The sequence below is a fragment of the Scyliorhinus torazame genome, chromosome 4 (genome assembly GCF_047496885.1).
Source record: "Scyliorhinus torazame isolate Kashiwa2021f chromosome 4, sScyTor2.1, whole genome shotgun sequence".
NCBI classification, from domain to species: Eukaryota; Metazoa; Chordata; class Chondrichthyes; order Carcharhiniformes; family Scyliorhinidae; genus Scyliorhinus; species Scyliorhinus torazame.
Genome location: NC_092710.1, coordinates 259,908,812 through 259,924,113, shown reverse-complemented (window position 1 = coordinate 259,924,113; position 15,302 = coordinate 259,908,812). Strand labels below are relative to the sequence as shown.

The 15,302-nt window shown below is 51.6% G+C and overlaps 1 protein-coding gene across 3 annotated transcripts in view; it reads left to right on the top strand.

The window, feature by feature from the left end:
* The window catches only part of LOC140410900 (uncharacterized), a 160,664-nt gene that overhangs the window by 47,525 nt on the left and 97,837 nt on the right, over window positions 1-15,302 (top strand). The gene's annotated exons all lie outside the window — the stretch shown is intronic.

Here is a 15,302-nt window from a genome sequence, read left to right as displayed (position 1 = left end):
CTGTTAACTGTAATACAGTTCTATGTTCAAATTAAAATTTGTTTCATATAAAAGCTGTATATGATTGGTGTTATGACTTCTGTGGTTTGTAACATTTTCTCACAATTCCGCCAAATGCAAATAGTTGGGTTCTAATCCGGGATCTTACAAAAATTGGGGTTCTGATCACGACCAATAACATTACTGAAGACATATTAGCTAGATTTTCTTTCATTATAGCAGTTTATATCCAGATTGTTAGAAGTAGGATTCAGATTTAGTAATATCCGCACTCAGTTTTCGGAGGAACACCCATTAGCATCATTTCAGTTACAGAATAGGATGGTGGAAAGATGGTGAGAGCTGAAAACAGTGTCAGGGAAATTTAAAGGGATGTGAACAATTTAAAGTGCAGTAGAGGCATCGGATGACAACATTTCTGAAATGGTTTGAAGATATCTGAAACCAATGGGATTCTTTGGCCTGGAGTTTTTGCCACGGTGGAGAGCCTCTACATCATGGCACAAATCCCATAAATGGTCAAAAATTCTAAGTCCCGCCCATGAACCCAACACGAGTGGCATATTGGCACACTGGTTATCACTGCTGCCTCACAGCACCAGGGACCCAGGTTCGATTTCGGCCTCTGGTGACTGCGTGGAGTTTGCACGTTTTTCTCGTGTCCACGTGGGTTTCCAAAGATGTGCAGGTTAGGTGGAATGACCATGCAAAATTGCCCTTCGTGTCCAGGGTTGTACAAGTTAGGTGGTGTTACAGGGATAGGGCGGGGGAGTGGGCTTAGATAGGGTGCTCTTTCAGAAGGTCAGTGCACTTGGTTTTCCTGGGACCGGGTAAGGGGGTAGGTGACCCGGGCGGGGGCCTCCATGCTGGCCGGTTTCACAGAGGAATGTGACGGGCCATGAGGTTGGATGTATGGTAGTAGAGGTATTAAGGTACCTGGTAATGCTGAAACATCATTGGTAGAAATTGTATGCTTCCTATTGGTCAAGATGTATGGTAGCTCCGCCCTGCTAGGCGGGGTATAAGAGCCCGTGCCGCCCCAGCAGCCTTCATTCTGTACCTGAGCTGTTGGGGGAAACATCTAGCTTATTAAAACTTTCAGTTGGACTACAACTTCGCTTTAGTGGTCATTGATCGTGCATCAATTTAATAAGCTAGTTTTAAAAAGGATGGAGCTCCGAATCAAGACGGAGTGTCTGCAACTCAGCCCCCATGTGGCAAACTCAGCGGCAATCTTCAAGCACTGGCTGGCGTGCTTTAAAGGATATCTCGGGACGGCCGAAAACACACCCATGCGAGAACAGAAAATGCAAGTCCTGCACTCAAGGGTGAGCCCGGAGATTTACACCCTCATCGAGGAAGCGGAAGACTTCGATGCAGCAATAGAGCTGCTAAAAGGACATTATATTCGCCCGATAAACCAAGTCTATGCCCGACATCTGCTAGCAATGAGGCGACAAACCCCTGGGGAATCACTGGAGGAATTCTACCGTGCACTCCTGGTGTTGGGGAGAAACTGCAGCTGCCCGCAAGTTTCTGAACTCTTGATCCAGGACGCTTTCGTGGCAGGTATGCTATCCTCCCAAATCCGCCAGCGATTGCTAGAAAAAGACACTCTAGGTCTCAAGGAGGCACGGACCCTTGCAGGTCCCTGGATGTGGTCTCCAGAAACTCCCGCACTTATGTTTCTGACCGAACGGCAGCCCCTTGGGAAGCGTGGAACCCCTCCGCAGCCGACCCCGAGACAACCCCCATCCCCCCACAAGCTTGTGCTGCAAGGCAGCCTGGCAACCCCGGGGGGCCCCGCTGCTACTTTTGCGGGCAGGCCAAGCACCCCCCCCAGTGCTGCCCGGCCCGCGCATCCACCTGCAAGGGATGCGGTAAAAAGAGCCATTTCGTGGTTGAATGCCAGGCCCGTGCAGTTGCCGTGGTCCCCGGCGGCGAATGCGGACCGCCACCACAAACCTCTCCACGGTTCCCGTGCGGCCAGTGGGCGCCGCAATCTTCCTACTCCAGGGCCATGTGCGGCCCCCGGGCGCCGCCATCTTGTCCCACTGTCGCCACGTTTGAGGGATGGGCACCGCCATTTTATGCACCCCCAGCCATGTGCGATCAATGGGAGCCGCCATCTTGGATGAACCCCCAGGACCCCAGCTTGTCTGACCACACACTGCCCGAAGAGAACACTCAACTGCTGCGATTAGCCTCGGTGACTCTGGATCAGTCCCGGCCTCGAACACTCTCAACTGCTACAACGACCGTATTTATCAACGGGCACGAGACGTCCTGCCTAATCGACTCTGGGAGCACGGAGAACTTCATACACCCCGACACGGTAAGGCGCTGTTGTCTCCTCGTCCACCCTGTTAGCACGGGCAGCACGGTAGCATTGTGGATAGCACAATTGCTTCACAGCTCCAGGGTCCCAGGTTCGATTCCCGGCTTGGGTCACTGTCGGTGCGGAGTCTGCACGTTCTCCCCGTGTGTGCGTGGGTTTCCTCCGGGTGCTCCGGTTTCCTCCCACACTCCAAAGATGTGCAGGTTAGGTGCATTGGCCATGCTAAATTGCCCTTAGTGTCCAAAATTGCCCTTAGTGTTGGGTGGGGTTACTGGGTTATGGGGATAGGGTGGAGGTGTTGACCTTGGGTAGGGTGCTCTTTCCAAGAGCCGGTGCAGACTCGATGGGCCGAATGGCCTCCTTCTGCACTGTAAATTCTATGAATCAAAAAATCTCCCTGGCCTCCGGTTCCCACTCAGTAGAGATAAAGGGGTTTTGTGTAGCAAACCTCATAGTCCATGGAAGGGAGTTTAAAAATTACCGGCTCTACGTCCTTCCCCACCTCTGCGCGGCCACACTCCTAGGTTTAGACTTCCAGTGTAATCTCCAAAGTCTAACTTTCAAATTCGGCGGCCCTATACCCCCCTCACTGTCTGCGGCCTCGCGACCCTCAAGGTCGATCCGCCTTCCCTTTTTGCGAACCTCACCCCGGATTGCAAACCCGTCGCCACCAAGAGCAGACGGTACAGTGCCCAGGACCGGATCTTTATTTGGTCAGAGGTCCAAAGGCTGCTGAGGGAAGGAGTCATTGAAGCTAGCAACAGTCCCTGGAGAGCTCAAGTAGTGGTGGTAAAGACCGGGGAGAAACATCGGATGGTCATCGACTACAGTCAGACCATCAACAGGTTTACGCAGCTGGACGCGTACCCTCTCCCCCGCATATCCGACCTGGTAAACAGGATCACGCATTACAAGGTCTTCTCCACGGTGGACCGTAAGTACGCCTACCACCAGCTCCCCATCCGCACTAGTGACCGCAAATACACTGCCTTCGAGGCAGATGGGCGGCTCTATCACCCCTTAAGGGTTCCCTTCGGTATCACCAACGGGGTCTCGGTCTTCCAGCGCGAGATGGACCGAATGGTTGACTGGTACGGTTTACGGGCAACATTCCCGTATCTCAATAATGTCACCATCTGCGGCCACGACCAGCAGGACCACGACACCAACCTCCGAAAATTCCTCCAGACCGCAAAGATCCTTAACCTTACATACAACAAGGTTAAATGCGAGTTTAGCACCGACCGCCTAGCCATCCTCGGCTACATAGTGCGAAATGGAGTTATAGGCCCCGAACCTGAAAGGCATGCGCCCCCTTATGGAATTCCCCCTTCCTCACGGCCCTGAAGCACTGCCTCGGGTTTTTCAGTTACTATGCCCAGTGGGTCCCCAACTATGCGACAAGACCCGTCTCCTGATCCAATCCACAGCTTTTCCCCTGTCGATAGAGGCCCACCAGGCCTTCAGCCGCATCAAAGCAGACATTGCAAAGGCCACGATGCACGGCATCGACGAGTCCCTCCCCTTCCAGGTCGAGAGCGACTCGTCTGATGTAGCTCTGACGGCCACCCTCAACTAAGCGGGCAGGCCCGTGGCCTTCTTCTCCGGAATCCGCCACTCCTCAGTCGAAAAGGAGGCCCTGGCCGTAGTAGAAGCTGTGCGACATTGGAGGCATTACCTGGCTGGCAGGAGATTCAATCTCCTCACTGACCAACGGTCGGTTGCTTTCATGTTCAATAATGCACAGCGGGGCAAGATAAAAAACAATAAGATCTTGCGGTGGAGGATCGAACCCTCCACCTACAACTACGAGATCTTGTATCGTCCCGGGAAGCTAAACAAGCCTCCTGGCGCCCTGTCCCGTGGCTTGCCACCGCACAAGTGGACCGCCTCCGAGCCCTCCACGAGGACCTCTGCCACCCGGGGGTCACTCGCTTTTTCCACTTTGTCAAGGCCTGCAACCTGCCCTACTCCATTGACGAGGACTGGACAGCCACCAGGGACTGCCAAATCTGCGTGGAGTGCAAACCGCACTTCTACCGGCCAGAGAAAGCGCACCTGATAAAGGCTTCCTGTCCTCCTGCAGCTGGAACCAGAATGGGAGCAGCGCAGGAGAGCATACACTTTTATACACCTCCCCTCCACCGACCGCAACACGTACTTACTGAACGTGATTGACGAATACTCCCGGTTCCCATTCGCCATCCCCTGCCCCGACATGACCGCAACCACCGTCATCAAAGCCCTCCATAGCATCTTTGCACTGTTCGGGTTCCCCGCCTATATACATAGTGATAGGGGGTCCTCCTTTATGAGCGACGAATTGCATCAATTCCTGCTCAGCAATGGCATCGCCTCGAGCAGGACGACCAGTTACAACCCCCGGGGAAACGGACAGGTAGAGAGGGAGAACGGAACGGTCTGGAAGACCCTCCTACTGGCCCTACGGTCCAGGAATCTCCCAGTCTCCCGCTGGCAGGAAGTCCTCCCGGATGCCCTCCACTCCATCCGGTCACTGCTTTGTACCATAACCAACCAGACACCTCACGAATGTCTCCTTGTCGTCCCCAGGAAGTCCTCCTCTGGGACCTCGCTTCCGACCTGGCTGGCAGCTCCCGGACCCATCCTGCTCCGAAAACACGTGCGGGCGCACAAGTCGGACCCGTTGGTCGAGAGGGTCTATCTTCTACACGCTAACCCCCAGTATGCCTACGTGTCGTACCCCGACGGCCGACAAGATACGGTCTCCCTACGAGACCTGGCGCCCGCCGGAGCCCCATGCACACCTCAGCCACCAGTCCCACCCTCCCCTCCACCAGTGCACCTTACAGGAGGATCGTTCCTTCCGCCGGCCTCGTCTAGGCCCCCCCCCACCCACCGACGCACCCCACAGGCGCTCCCTTCCCAGGTCAACCGTTTTCCCCACCAGCGCCGTTTCGGGGTGTCGAAGCTGCCACGGAGATCGAAGCCACGCTGCCGGAGTCACAGACGCACGAGCCTCCACCGGAGTCACCACTGAAGCTCCGGCGATCACAGAGGACGACCTGGGCACCCGATCGAATGATTGCTTCATTTTAAATTGTAAAATTAAATCATAAATTGTAAATAGTAAATAGAATTGTAAATAGTTACAAAACGCTGTACGGAGGTATTACGGTACCTCCATAACCAATTCTACCACGTTGCCATGTTTGTAGTATCAGGCCACCACCCCCGCCGGACTCTTTTTTAACAGAGGGTGAATGTGGTAGTCGAGGTATAACAGTACCTGGTAATGCTGAAAAACCATTTGTAGAAATTGTATGCTTCCTATTGGTCAAGATGTATGGTAGCTCCGCCCTGCTAGGCGGGGTATAAGAGCCCATGCCGCCCCAGCAGCCTTCATTCTGTACCTGAGCTGCTGGGGGAAACATCTAGCTTATTAAAGCCTTTAGCTGGACTACAACCTCGCTTTAATGGTCATTGATCGTGCATCAGGATGGAAGGTCACTAAGTTGTCATAGGGATGTGAGAGGCCATGGGGTGTGGGTCGGGGGCACCATTGGCATAGGGTGTGAAGGATCATCGATTTAGGTAGAGGGTCACTACATTGGCAGAGGGGAGCAGGCGCCATGAATGAGGCATAGGGAGTATGTGGTGGGATGAATGTGGAGAGGGCTGGGGGATTGCTTCAGTTTTTTACTTAGATACTATATATTGGTATGATAGTCATAGAGTTTCACAGCACAGAAAGAGGCCCTCAGCCCATCTGCGCCGGTCATCAAGGTCCTACCTATTCTAATCCCATTTTCCAGCACTTAGTCCATATTCATGTATGCTATGGTGTTTCAATTGCTTATCTAAATGCTTCTTAAACGTTGTGAGGTTTGTTCCAGGGTTGCCTGCCCAGACCCCTGTGTTTGCCCACCCCTCCGGACTGAAAAGTCCATCTGCGGGCAGACAATTTAAAGGCTGGGTTCGCCAAGTCAGGAGATCTCTCGATTCAGCGAACCCAACCCAGGGACACAAATCTGGGCCTTTGACCAGTGGAAGCAATGCCAAGAAGGATGTCCTCAGAGCTACCAACTTCAAAGTCAGATTTGTGTTTAAAGGAAGTGAAACTGAAAAAGCCTACATTTTATAAATAATAATCGAAAATGCGAGATAAATGCAGCAGCTCTGGCAGCATCTGTGGAGAGAGAAACAAGAGTTAACGTCTCAAGGCCGTATGACTCTTCTACCTTCTTCTACCTGCATTTTGCAGGTAAGCTGTAAAAGATTTAAATAAAAATGAAAGAGCCAGTGATGGAGGAAAGATCCCTCCTCTGTATGGTTCCCCTGCCGCTGGGAGACCAGCTACATTTAGCTGGTAGCTTCCCACATGACGAGGGGTCAGTCCACTGTCAAAGAATCATAAAATAGAATTCCTACAATGCAAAAGGAGGCCATTTGGCCCATTAAGTCCACACCAACCTTCTGAAAGAACATCCTACCTAGGCCAACTCCCCCGCCCTATCCCCACAACACCATATCCTCACACTAAGGAACAATTTAGCAAGGCCAATCCACCTAGCCGGCACTTCTTTGGACTGTGGGAGGAAACCAGCCACGCAGACACGGGAGAAAGTGCAAACCCCACACAGACAGTCACCCAATCCTGGAATTGAACCCGGGTCCTGTCGTGTTAGGTACACTGGTATAACACTGGCTGCAACTGGATGCAGCATAGATCAAAAAGATACTCCAGACCTTGAAGTTAGTTCAATCAGGTTTATTGAACTAATAGCACAATTAGCACAGTTCTCTGTGAGTTCGACTCTCTGCTAACTTAAGTGTGGTTACTCTGTCTGACTGAACCAGACTAGCTCTTAGCCACGTGGTGGAGGTGTGAGATTGTAACAACACCCTTGACTGACTCTCTAGATGTTCATCAGTGGAAAGTGGCGGAGTGCGAGTGCCTTGTGTCTTTTATAGTCAGATCCCACCCCTGAGTGTCCTGCCTGCTTATTGGTCATGTCCTGTTCTCTGTGTCCATTAGCTGCTTGTCTGTATATCATTATGTGTGTGTCCGTATATAATGACAGGTCCCTGGCGCTGTGAGGCAGCAGTGATTGCCACTGAGACTGATGTACAGCTTTGGAAAAGCTGGGCCGATTTAACTCTAATCGTAAAAGAACACTAGTTTCTATTAGACTAATCAAACAGTACATTTCATATATTGTCTCATGGTTTCTCTGAATGTGATCACGAATGTATAATATAGGGAAAACCTTGGACTCTTACTTTGCTAAGAACAAGATTAAACCTTTCCAAACGTTTATTCAGTTGCTTTCAAATATGACTACCAGGGACCCACTGAACACTTGCAGTCAAATTAGTGTCTTCATAGTAACAATATTTGTTGGATTCCTCGTTATCAATGATTTTAATAGAAGCAAAATTTCCCACTGTGGAAAAAGCTACATAAAGCAGTCCATGTGTAATAAAAGGCCTAGGAAAATAAACACAAATCTTATGAAGAATCTGACCTTTTCATGGTCAGTTTAATTGAGAACTTTTTTTTTCTCCTGAGTTGCAAGGGCAGTTTTATATCTGATGGGCTCAACCTTTATTCAAGTAATAAACATTCTACTTCCTTGAAACCTGCTTGGTATAATTTCAGCATCTGTCATTGAAGAAAACAGCTTCCTAACTACCAGTCTTGTGCCATGACAACATATTTGTTTGTGTCAACATCATAGCTCCCCTTCTTGTTTGTCCTGTGGCATGCCCATTGGAGTTAAACTGGGTGGAACCTCTGGAGGGTATTGTTATCATCGTCTCCGTTTATAGAATCAATGCTGATGTATTCTTTTAATTAATCTGACAGATTTTCTAAAATGTTTTCTGTGGTAGCTTTATGGGTCACATAACCGGCTTGGGGCCAATCACGCAGGAATGCGCAAGCCCTGGCCCATAGGGAGTTTGCGTGGGTCCCTGGGAGCAGGATCACGGGCAGTGTGAACCCTGGAACTGAAGTGATCAGACCTGTTCAGGTCTGTGCCTGTTATGTCTCTGCCTTTGCTTTTCTCAATCCTTTGTTTTTTTTAAAAACATTTTAATAAGGCATTTATGGTTTTATAACAATAAACGATACAAACACAAATGTAAACATAGTTCAGTGCGTAACCCATCCCTCCATCTCCCACTGTTCCCGCTTACTCTAAACACAAAATAGCCTAAACCACCCCACTTATTGGACCTGCTGACAGTTTAGTTTTCTCCGAAGAATTCGATAAACGGCTGCCACGTCCGAACGAATCCTAACGTTGATCCTCTCAGGGCGAACTTAATTTTCTCAAGTCTAAGAAACCCGGCCATGTCGCTAACCCAAACCCCTGTTTCAGGGACTTCGAGTCTCTCCACATTAGCAATATCCGTCTCCGGGCTACCAAGGTGGCAAAGGACAAACGTCAGCATCTCTCACCCCCTGGACTCCCGGGTCTTCCGACACTCCAAAAAGCGCCACCTCTGGACTCGGCGCCACCCTCGTTTTTAGCACCATGGACATGACATCCGCAAATCCCTGCTAGTATCCCCTAAGTTTTGGGCATGTCCAAAACATGTGGACATGGTTTGCGGGCCCTCCCATGCACCTCACACACCTGTCCTCCACCCCAAAGAACTTGCTCATCCGGGCCACCATCATGTGTGCCCGGTGAACCACCTTGAATTGTATCAGCCTGAGCCTGGCACATGCTGAGGACATGTTGACTCTGCTCAAAGCATCCTCCCACAGCCCCGCCTCTACCTCCCCTCCCAGCTCATCTTCCCATTTACGGTTAAGCTCACCTCCCACTCCATAAGTTCTTTATAGATTTCCGAAACCTTCCCCTCCCCTACCCCCATTCTAGAAACTACCCTGTCCTGTATCCCCTGTGGCGGTAGAAGCGGAAAGGTCGAAACCTGCCTTCGCACAAATCCCTTCTCTGCAGATATTGAAACCCATTCCCACCCGGCAATTCAAACTCCTCCTCCAAATCCTCTAAACAAGAAAAGCTCCCATCGATAAATAGATCCCCCAGCCTCTCAATCCCTGCTCTCTGCCACCTCCAACCCCCCCCCATCCAACCTCCCCAATAAATCCTTTGTTAACTATAGGATGCTTCCAGTGTTTGTCTCAAACCATCACATTGGCGACGAGGTGAAAGGTTCAATTGCAGCCTGTGAATTGAGCGGGGAAGGAAAGAGCATTCAAAAAAAGCAACAAAAAAAATGAGTGTCAGGAACCATTAAACTATGAGTGAAAATGCCTACCATTGGTAAACTAGACCCATTTGACCAAGGGGCTGAATATTGGAGTCAATATATCGAACGACCCTACTATGATTTTTTTACCACAACCAAAATCACAGGGGAGGACAAGAAGAAAGTGATACTTTTGACAGTTTGCGGGACCCAAATGTATAATTTAATTTGATTAGGAACCTCGCATCCATGGAGGCACCCGGCTCAAAGGCCTTTGATGAGATAGTTAAGCTGGTCAAAGGACTCTGCAATCCAAGGCCCTCGATTATCCTCCAACGTTAGAAATTTAATTCTGTTGCGAGGGACCATGAAATGACCACCTCCGTCTTCCTGGTGAGGCTGAACACTCCGAGTCATGCACTTGGTGACATGTTGTGTAACCAGCTGGTTTGTGGGATCCACAACCTCAATATCCAGAGAAGCTCCCGGCTGAAACCACCATAATGTTGGAAAAAAAATCAAAACAGCCCAGAGGACGGATTGCACTGAGAAGGGTGCCACTGAGCTCCAAGTGTGGCTGAAGGGGAGGTCAATGAAGTATGGGGTGGTATAGCTGCGACGGATGCAGCAGGATCAACACGCACAGCAGGGAACCATCTACCATCCTCAGTACTGGACTGGAGTCAAAGAACTGGGAAAAACTTGGGGTGTCAGCACAAGTCAGAGGTGGACTGTTATCATTTGGGAGGCAGCATCCTCAAGAGTCCTGCCATGTGTGTGTGTTTCCGATGCAATCACAGGGGGCACATTCAAGCACATTGCCACGCTAGGCGAAATGCGTCAATGTAAAACAAAAACAACGGCAGGAGCAGCAGTCCACAGAGCCACTGAACATGGTGGAGAAGAGCTCGGAAGAGGAGCATGCAATGTATCGATTGATAGTATGGGTTTCTTTTGTAAGGGCCCCGAAGAATCCAGCACGAGTTTTAAGGATACAAAATAATAAAGTTTATTTACTATAACAATATATACATAGCAGTAACTTCCCTTGCTACCTTCTCCTTCCTCTCTGGTTCCTGGACTGGCCAGCTTATTTATAGTAGGAGTTTCTCCGCCCCCCTCATTGGGGAAGTTCATACTCCCATAGGATTGTGGGATAGTCATTAGTCCCCAGCCAATCGTCAGTAGGCAGGTTATAACATCCCTCCCCCCTAAAGTCCAAGGAATCCACCGTAGGCCCTGGCGAAGGAAGGCGTTGAACTCGTTTGGCCGCAGGCCGGACGCCATTTGCACGCGGCATTGGATCAGGCGGCGTATAACGAGACGGAGACCGGCGCTTCCGTGATGAACGGCGCGGTTGTACATCCAATGCCTGTGGACCCGAGGATCCCCCCTCTGATTCATCCTGTGTCTCCATCTCGGAGTCAGAGTCTGCTGCCTCCGTCATGTCAGCGTCTCTGTCCCCATTCGGTCCCGTCATGACCTGCGCAGGCTTTGAGTGAGGCACCAGTGGAAGATTTGGAGGACTACCTTCCCTTGTCTCTGGTCTTTGCGGCTGTTGAACTGAGCTCCGGGGGCGGGGAATCTTTTGCGGGGATGATCTTCTGGACCGGACGTGGTCTACATGTTTTCGCTGGAGACGACCCTGGGCTTGCACTTGGTACGATATAGGGCCCGTTTGGCGAAAGATTACCCCAGGAACCCATTGGGCACCACCAGCAAAATTCCGCACGAATACTGGGTCACCGGGCGCAAACTGCCGAATCGGACGATGCTGAGACAATCCCGGTCCCTGCCGTTCTTGTGTGCGGCGTACTTTTGCGCCAATGTCCGGGAAGACCATACTAAGGCGGGTGCGAAGTCTCCGGCCCATTAGGAGTTCTGCGGGAGCTACCCCAGTCACTGTATGGGGGGTGGTCCTGTACGTAAACAAAAACCGAGCCAGTCTCGTGTCCATTGATCCGGAAGACTGCTTCTTTAGGCCTCTTTTGAATGTTTGCACTGCACGCTCTGCCAACCCATTTGAAGCCGGGTGGTAAGGGGCAGTGCGGATATGGCGGATGCCGTTCATCTTTGTAAACCTAGCAAACTCCTCACTCGTGAATGGAGTGCCATTATCCGTGACCAGCACCTCGGGGAGGCCATGCGTGCTAAATGATAAACGCATTTTTTCAATTGTTGCGCAGGACGTTGTCCCCTGCATCTTATGCACCTCCAGCCATTTGGACTGGGCGTCAATTAGTAGAAGGAACATGGATCCCTGAAAAGGGCCTGCGAAATCTGCATGTAAGCGTGCCCAAGGCCGCCCTAGCCATTCCCAGTGATGTAGGGGCGCGGCCGGCGGAAGCTTCTGATGCTCCTGGCAAATGGAGCAGTTTTGGGCCACCTTCTCAATGTCAGTGTCGAGGCCTGGCCACCAGACATAACTCCGGGCCAACATTTTCATCTTGGTCACGCCCGGATGCCCATTGTGCAAGTCTGATAATATCAGCTCCTGGCCTTTTTCTGGGACAACCACACGCGTCCCCCACAAGAGGATGCCGTCTTCCACGCTGAACTCTGACAGCTTGGAGGAAAATGCCCGCAACTCGCCTGGGAGCTGTCTATGCTGCCCACCATACAGGACTATGTGCTGAACCTTTGACAGGACTGGCTCTGTCTGGGTCCACTCACGGATCTGTGATGCCGTGACAGGCAAGGTGTCCATAAAATTTAGGGTTGCAACCACCTCACCAGTCGTGGGGGTCGACATGGGGCCGGTCGATAAAAGGCAATCGGCTCAGTGCGTCGGCATTTGCTATCTGCGTACCTGGTTTGTGCTCCAGAGAATACTCATATGCAGCAAGCAACAAAGCCCAGCGCTGGATCCGTGCAGAAGCAATGGGCGGTATCGGCTTATTCTCTCTGAAGAGTCCCAGCAGGGGCTTATGATCAGTCACGATAGTGAAATGGCGGCCGTACACATACTGGGGGAAGCGTTTCACCGCGAAAACCACTGCCAGGCCCTCCTTCTCGATCTGCGCGTACTTCTTCTCCGCTGCAGTCAATGTGCGGGAGGCGAAAGCTATCGGTCGCTCGGCCCCGTTCTCCATCTTGTGGGACAGGACAGCCCCAATACCATACGGGGATGCATCACATGTGACGAGCAAAGGCTTTCCCGGATCATAGTGGGTTAGTAACCCAGATGACGACAATTGTTGCTTTACCCGCCGGAAAGCGGTTTCTTGCGGCTGACCCCAAACCCAGGTGTGATTTTTCTTTAGCAGCAGGTGTAAGGGGGCCAGCGTAGTTGCCAGATTGGGGAGGAACTTCCCGTAATAGTTTACGAGACCGAGAAAAGAACGAAGATGCGAAGTGTCAGTCGGGGTGGGGGCATGTTGAATTGCACGCACCTTCTCTGCGACGGGGTGCAGACCCTCGCGGTCCACCCGATAACCTAGGTAGACTACTTCTTTTGCCTGAAATACGCACTTTGTGTGACGTAAACGGACTCCAGCCTCCGAAAGGCGTTTAAGGACAGCCTCCAGATTTTCCAAATGCTCTTGCTCCGATGTCCCTGTAATCAACACGTCATCTAGGTAGACAGCCACACGTGGTAAACCTCTCAAAATGCCCTCCATAACACGTTGAAAAATTGCGCAGGCAGAGGATACTCCAAAGGGCAACCGTGTATATTCATACAGGCCCCGGTGTGTGTTAATTGTTACATATGGTCGGGAGGCAGGGTCCAGCTCCAACTGCAGGTAGGCGTGACTCATATCTAATTTTGTGAATGAGAGTCCGCCTGCAAGTTTCGCGTAGAGATCCTCTATGCGAGGCATTGGGTATCGGTCGAGTCGGGAAACTGTATTCACTGTAAGTTTATAGTCGCCACACAAGCGAACTGTGGCATCTGGCTTCATTACTGGCACAATTGGTGCTGCCCAGTTAGCAAAACGGACGGGCCTGATAATACCCAAACTCTCCAAACGAGTGAGCTCCCCTTCTACCTTCTCGAGCAAAGCGTAAGGCACTGGGCGCGCCCGGAAATAGCGCGGTGTGGCTCCTGGTTCAACTTGGATACGGGCTACGGCCCCTTTTATTTTCCCCAGGCCAGGCTGGAATACCTCTGGGTATCGTCCTAGCACCTCAGTCAACCCTCCAGAAACTGTTTGGAGGATGTGCTGCCATTGCAACCGCAAATGGCGCAACCAGTCCCGACCCAACAGGCTGGGCCCATGGCCACGCACTACGATAAGTGGGAAACGCCACTCCTGGCGTCCATAGACAACAGGGGTCATTGTAGTTCCTGCAATGTCCAGTGGTTCCCCCGTGTAGGTGGCCAACCTGGCCTGTGAGTCAGTTAGTGTAAGGGTCTGTATACCCTGCTTGATGCGGTCGAATGTCCTCTGGGCGATCACGGAGACCGCTGCGCCAGTATCCAACTCCATCTCCAGCGGGTGGCCATTGACCCGTACTGTCACCTTAATGGGGGCCACACGGGGAGCTGCCACACAATGCAGCTGCAGGCAGTCGTCCTCCGTCTCCACGTCCTCAGGAGTGGTCGCCGCAGGTTCATCTACATGGAAGGTACGGCCTCTGGGCTGGTCCCAGTTACGGCCCCTGGGCTGGTCCCAGTTTCGGTCGGAACGACGGCGCCTCTGGCGTCCCCAGGACCGCCGTCCGCGACGGGGTCGGCGCCTACAAGTCTGACACGGACATGGCTCCTCATCCATTGGCTCTGGAGAAGGCTCCCTTCGGGGAGGAATGTCCGATGGCCACTGGCGTCGGTCTGGTCATTGCCTCGCCCAAGGTACCGCAGGAGTGCGGGGGGACGTTTTTGGGCGGAAAGGGTTTCGCCCCAAGGCATGCACTTCCATTCCCTGTAGCTCCTGTACTCCTCGCTCTGCGCTCTCTCGGGACAAGACTATTTGTATTGCCTGTTGAAAAGTCAATGTTGGCTCCGCTAACAACTTTCTCTGGGTGGCCGCATTGTTAATACCGCAAACCAAACGGTCGCGTAACATTTCTGACAAGGTCTCACCATAGTCACAGTATTCCGCAATCCCGCGTAGCCTGGATAAAAAATCGGCAAGGGATTCTCCAGGGGTCCTCTCAGCGGTATTAAACCGGTAACGCTGGACTATCGTGGACGGGGTTGGGTTAAAGTGTTGCCCCACTATATTCACAAGTTCGTCAAACGTTTTGGTGTCCGGCGCAGCTGGGTCCGTAAGGCTCCTAATCACCCCAAACGTATGCGGCCCGCAGGCGGTGAGCAATATGACCACCTGGCGCTCGTTTTCAGTGATATTGTTTGCCCGGAAATAGTAACGCATCCGTTGCGTGTACTGGTTCCAGCTTTCCAGCGCAGCATCAAAAACATCCAAACGTCCGTACAGAGGCATGGTATAATAGAAAACAACTTCCAATCTGTATCCAACAAAAATCCAGGGAGGTGGCTTCAGCAGTGTAGACAGCTATTCACTTTTACCTTCGTCGCCAGCTTTGTAAGGGCCCCGAAGAATCCAGCACGAGTTTTAAGGATACAACATAATAACGTTTATTTACTATAACAATATATACATAACAGTGGCAGTAACTTCCCTTGCTACCTTCTCCTTCCTCTCTGGTTCCTGGACTGGCCAGCTTATTTATAGTAGGAGTTTCTCCGCCCCCCTCATTGGGGAAGTTCACACTCCCATAGGATTGTGGGATAGTCATTAGTCCCCAGCCAATCGTCAGTAGGCAGGTTATAACAGTTTCTCTGGGTCCAGTTGAA